A 6,000-nucleotide genomic window follows, 5' to 3' on the forward strand; every position below is an offset into this window, starting at 1 on the left:
GACTTGTAATTCGATATATTTTGTGACAGCCCATGATATTATTCTGAGACTTTTGACGATACGATATCACGATATTTTGGTTATTGTTACATCCCTAATCAATAGCATGTGGTTTTATTGACCTGAAAACTTGCATTCTTACTGTCTGAGTGCTCCCCTCTCCACAGATCTGAGATGTAACTTGGTCCAGTGGTGTCACCTGCTGTCTCTGTAGAGATAAATAACTGTGCAACATTTTAGGCAATATCACCATGGAGACAAGCAGGCGACGAACCCTCCACTGGGAAAGTTACACATTGGTGCACCTTTTTAAAAAAAAAAAAAAAAAAGACAACTTGTGGCAAGAGAAGAAATTCAATTTACCTGGATGACTGAGGGATACAACAACAACAACAAACTAACAATACTAACGAACACTGCCACAAAATATAAATAAATTAGTATGGACTGACTGAAAAAGTCATTGTCACAATTATTTTTGGTCAATATTGAAATCACGATTGTTCAAACGATTATTTTTTAGTCACACGATGCACTTATTCAGCATATCTCTCAAAAAACCTCACTTTGTTATTGATAATTTAGGCGAAACTTTCAAATAAAAAATAAACATAGGCTACAAATCTGTACCTTAGACAGTTTTGCGATGTATAAAACATAAAATTAATAAAATGTACTTTGAACATGAAATAAGGCATAGAAAAACATAAATGTATCAAAAATAAACTATATATCTAGCTGTTCTACAATCTCTATATTTAAAAAATTAAATAAATACACTTATGCATATAAATAAACCAAAATATCCCAAAATAAACTTTATCAAGCTTTGATTAATTGCACACCCTTATATTAGACATCTGTAACATTGTTGGTTGATACCTGGGTGACCACCAATACCAAAACTAGTATAAAAAATGTGCTCCCATCCCAACGTGCATCAGTGCTGAAGAATAATTGCACAGACAGATCAGAACCGGCACCAGACAAATCACCTCGGAAGCATCCGCGCCCACACCGGAACCAAGAAGGGAGCTGATTCTTGAATATTACTGTTGATTTGTTCAGACTGATGCTATCTGAATAATAATAAGACAAGTGCATTGAAAAATAGAGTACCGGTATATGCTTTTCTGATATTCCAGTTGACAGTACTTCAGATTTGAGAGCCTGTATACTGTAAGCAAAACCACAACTTCCTTTATCCATACAGCAATACCATTAACCATGAACCCAATGAAGTGTCTCTGGATGTTAAAAGTAAGTAGAGTTTGGAAAAATTACACAAGAGAAGATACAAGAGTTGTGAGCCAAACTTTTGTCCAGCTGGTCTATTTGAATTGTACCTATTCCACATAACAGGGAGGATTTTCATTTAGAGAACAGCGAGTTCTCTAATGTCATTGTAAGTTATAGCTGCGGCAGTCCCAAAACGTGAAATAATATGATGATTTCTTACTAGATTTAAAGGTTGAAACTATAAAACTATAAAACAGAACTGTATAATATTTTTCCAATGTTCACAAAATTTTCAACAAAGAAACTGAACACATACATGTAGTATTAGGTTTGTCAAAAGTTTTACCGTATTTTTTGGACTGTAAATCACTCCGAAGTATAAGTCGCAACAGCCAAAAAAATTATAATAAAGAAGAAAAAAAACATATATAACGCCGGGTGTACACTGTGCGATATTTTCGGTCGTGTCACTCAGCCCCAGCTTAAACTGTACGACCAAATCACAGGGTTTAACAGTTCACAGCTCACGAATCATGTTCTCACACTGAACGAACCGATGCTCGGATGCGACTTGCCTGCTCACACTGTACGTTCACATAACGACCGGAGTTGTCAAAGTTGTTGTTCCGGAAGTAGAAAACCACGAAGAAGAAAACCACGGAATTAGAAAACCACAGATGTGCGGAGACACAATGCTGAGCCACTTCTGCGTCCGCGCATGCGCAGTCTGCCAGATTCTGGCAAATCGGTTCGTGGAACAACTTCAACAGAGCGAAATCCTCACGAGAGGCGACTGGATTTCAGACAAGTTTGATTTTCTTGCGACCTATGAATGTCGATCGGGAGCTGGTCGTGAGTCATTAATCGGTTCTCTTTACCCCATGTAAACTACACGAAGCACGACACACGATGAAGCCAAAACTCGGCTCGATCCCCAAAACAGTCGCACGAGCGAAAAATCGGCTCAAAAAGGGTCAAAAATCGCACTGGACTACAAGTCACACTCTTTGGGGGAATTTTTTTATAAAATCAGAGACCAACCGATTCAACAACTTTCAGGAAACGTGTTAAAAAACAAACATTCAATTTTGTGGAACAGTTTTTTGACAGGGAACACACGACTGAGCAACTGTAGTGACTAAACAGGTCAAAGAAAACTTAAAAGGACAAAAGCGGTAACAGGCAAACCACTAAAAACTAAACATAACTCAACTATCACACTCAGGCACCGTGGTACTTGACTGGGACTAAAAGGGACTAAAACAATTTTGGACTAAACCAGGACTACAAACAGGACTAAACCAGGAACTAAAAACCAGGCAGGACTCAGGACTGACTAAACAACTAGAACTAAAAAACAGGACTAAACACTAAACCAAAATCAGGACTGAAAAACAACAGGACTAAAAAAACTAAGGACTAAACTAGGACTAAACTAGGACTAAAACCAGGACTAAAACCAGGACTAAACCAGGAACCAGGACTAGACTAAAACTACCAGGACTAAAACCAGGACTAAACCAGGACTAAACCAGGACTAAACCAGGACTAAAAACCAGGACTAAACTAGGACTAAACTAACAGGACTAAACCAGGACTAAACCAGGACTACTAAACCAGAACTAAATAGAACTAAAACCAGGACTAAAACAGGACTAGGACTAAACTAACAGGACAAAACTAAAACAGGACTAAAACAGGACTAAAAACTAACAACTAAAGACTAAAAAGGACTAAACCAGGACTAAAACAGGACTAAAACTAAACCAACTACTAAAACCAGGAAAACTAGGACTAAACTACCAGGACTAAACTAAACTAAGGACTAAAAAAACAGGACTAAAACCAGGACTGAACCAGGACTAAACTCAGGACTAAAACAAAACTAAAACCAGGACTAAAACCAGGACTAAACCAGGACTAAACCAGGACTACTGAACTAAACAGGACTAAAGGAACTAAAACTAAAACAGGACTAAACTACTAAACCAGGACTAAACTAAACAACCAGGACTAACTAAACAGGACTAAACCAGGACTAAAACCAGGACTAAAAACTAAAACCAGACTAAAACAGGACTAAAAACTAAACAGGACTAAAAAAAACTAGGACTAAAACCAGGACTAAAACCAGGACTAAAACTAGGAAACAGGACTAAAACCAGGACTAAAAACAGGACTAAACAACTAAACCAGGGAAGGACTAAAAAAACCAGACTACTGACTAAACTAGGACCAGGACTAAAACCAGGACTAAAAGGACTAAAAAGGACTAAACCAAGGACTGAACCAGGACTAAAAATCAGGACTAAACCTAGGACTAAACTAAACTAGAAACTAGGACTAAAACCTAAAACTCAGGACTAAACCAGGACTAAACCAGGACTAACTAAACTCAGGACTAAAAGGACTAAAACCAGGACTCAGGACTAAACTAAAACTAGGACTAAAACAGGACTAAACCAGGACTAAACCAGGACTAACTAAATCAGGACTAAAACCAGGACTAAACCAGGACTAAAAACTAACTAACCAGGACTTAACTAAAGGACTAAACCAGGACTAAACCAGGACTAAACCAGGACTAAACCACTACTAACTAAAACAGGACTAAACTAGGACTCAGGAGTAAACCAGGACTGAAACCAGGAAAACCAGGACTAAAACAGGACTAAACAAGGACTTAAAAAACAGGACTAAACCAGGACTAAAACCAGGTCTAAACATTATGACACCTAACAGTATAATAGACATAATTTAAGGTGATCTCATAGAGAAATCATTCTTCTATCAATAATATTTTTAATCTGGTTCAGGAAAGTCTGGTCTTTTTATTGTCTTTAAATAGACGAAACTTATTATGTTAAGATTTCCTCGTCTTTGCTTCTCTACAGCAAACAGTTACCTGTTCATGGAGACTTGGGCTCAATAGACAATTTGAAGAGAACAAACAAGAATTTTCAGGATGTGGTTGGTAGATTCGTGTAGTTTTAAGTAATCCAAATTATTCAGATTACATTACTCATTTTAAGTACCTTGATGGATTATGTTACAAATTACATTTTGAAGTATGTAATTTGTAATCTGTAGGGGAATATGTTTTAAAAGTCACCTTCACAACACTGCAAACAACAAAGATACATGTTTACGGCCTAATCTTGCTCCCTCCCTGTCAACTGGTAAAAAACCAAACTCCTTTATCCCCGAGGTGACCCAGATTAAACCAAAAAACAGAAAAGGTGCATAAACGTAAATAGTACCAACTTAGACTAACATTAACCAACATAATATTAACACAGCAAAAACATCTTATGCAAATTAACCAAACTAAATTAGTAAACAAAATGACAAACAAAAATAAACTCATTTTAGAATCAACAAAATAGGCAAATATCTCCTACAAGCACTCATCTGTGGATCTGACCGAATAATGATGTTTATATCATGCTCAAAATTACTTAAAAACACCATTTTTATTATTCAGATTATTAATATCAGAGAGACAACATCCATGATCACAACTAATAAATAATAATAATAATAATAATGGCTTATCCTATATAGACTACTAGGACTACTACAATAGCTGCACAATATGAGAGAAATCCCATGTTGTGGAGACACGCCCACCCCTGACATACATGCGTTACCCAACACATGATGTGAACCAATCTGCATTGCAAGAAAACAGATCCTTCATTATAACTTATGCACCACAGCACGTGCACGTCTGGAAGAGGAATTTAACTCCTTCAAATACACGATTCAATGTTTCTGGTGACTTCGGCGTGGTTTGCATAACAATTTTACTGTCGTGTGATTTATTTAGTCTTTTGCCCTGCAGGTTTGGGTCGCATTTTCCACTGGTGCGTAATTGGTGCGTCTAGTTTAAAAGTGTTTTTATTTGGAGATAAGATTTTAGATTTTGTGTGAGTTAAACGCCGAAGGGCAGACTACGTTCCGCTGAGTCAGGCAGCATTAAAATGACACATATAAGCCTGTCTTTAAGAAAATACAGCGTACTATGATGTTGGTGTCACGTCTGGTCACATGGAGTTCGTTCATGATGCAGCATGACTGAGGCAGATGTTGACCGTCAGCGGGACCTTGTAGGACACGTGTGACGCGCTCGCGGGACCGGACCTACCTGTCGCGGGGTGGAGGGCTCGTCATTCGCGGGGGAAGGGGTCCCTCCTTCCATCGACGCCGGGGTGACAGGGACCGGAGAAGAAGCCATGTTTTCTTTCCCGCCACTCGCTCCTGTGGTGAACAGCTGCTCCCCCGTGTCACTCGCGCGGTGTCCTCCTCCAGCGCGCAGCCCGCTCCCAGACTCCTCTGCGGGCTGATGTAGACTCCTCACCGAGCACAGTGCCCCTCTGTCCGGGTGCACACTGCAGCCTCTGTCCGGCCGGACGGAGCTCGTATGGCAGTGGTCCGGTGGTCCAGGACAGAGCAGATGACGCGGTCCCCGGATCCACGCGCACTCCCTGTTTCACACTATGCACGGGCACGCGCGGGCACACGCACGCGCCTTCCTTCTGTGTCACTCTCTCTCACTCCTCTCTCTCACGCTCAGTCTCTCTCTCTCTCTCTCTCTCTCTCTCTCTCTCTCTCTCTCTCTCTCTCTCTCTCTCTTCACACATAAGCAGTAGTCTCTCTCTCTGGCTCTGTGCGGGGCTGTGCGGGGCTGTGCGGGGCTGTGCGGGGCTGTGCGGGGCTGTGCGGGGCTCCTCACGCAGACAGAGCGCACCTACACCCGCA

Source organism: Boleophthalmus pectinirostris, unplaced genomic scaffold (genome assembly GCF_026225935.1).
Source record: "Boleophthalmus pectinirostris isolate CB_2022bp ecotype Guang Dong unplaced genomic scaffold, ASM2622593v1 HiC_scaffold_20, whole genome shotgun sequence".
NCBI lineage: Eukaryota > Metazoa > Chordata > Actinopteri > Gobiiformes > Gobiidae > Boleophthalmus > Boleophthalmus pectinirostris.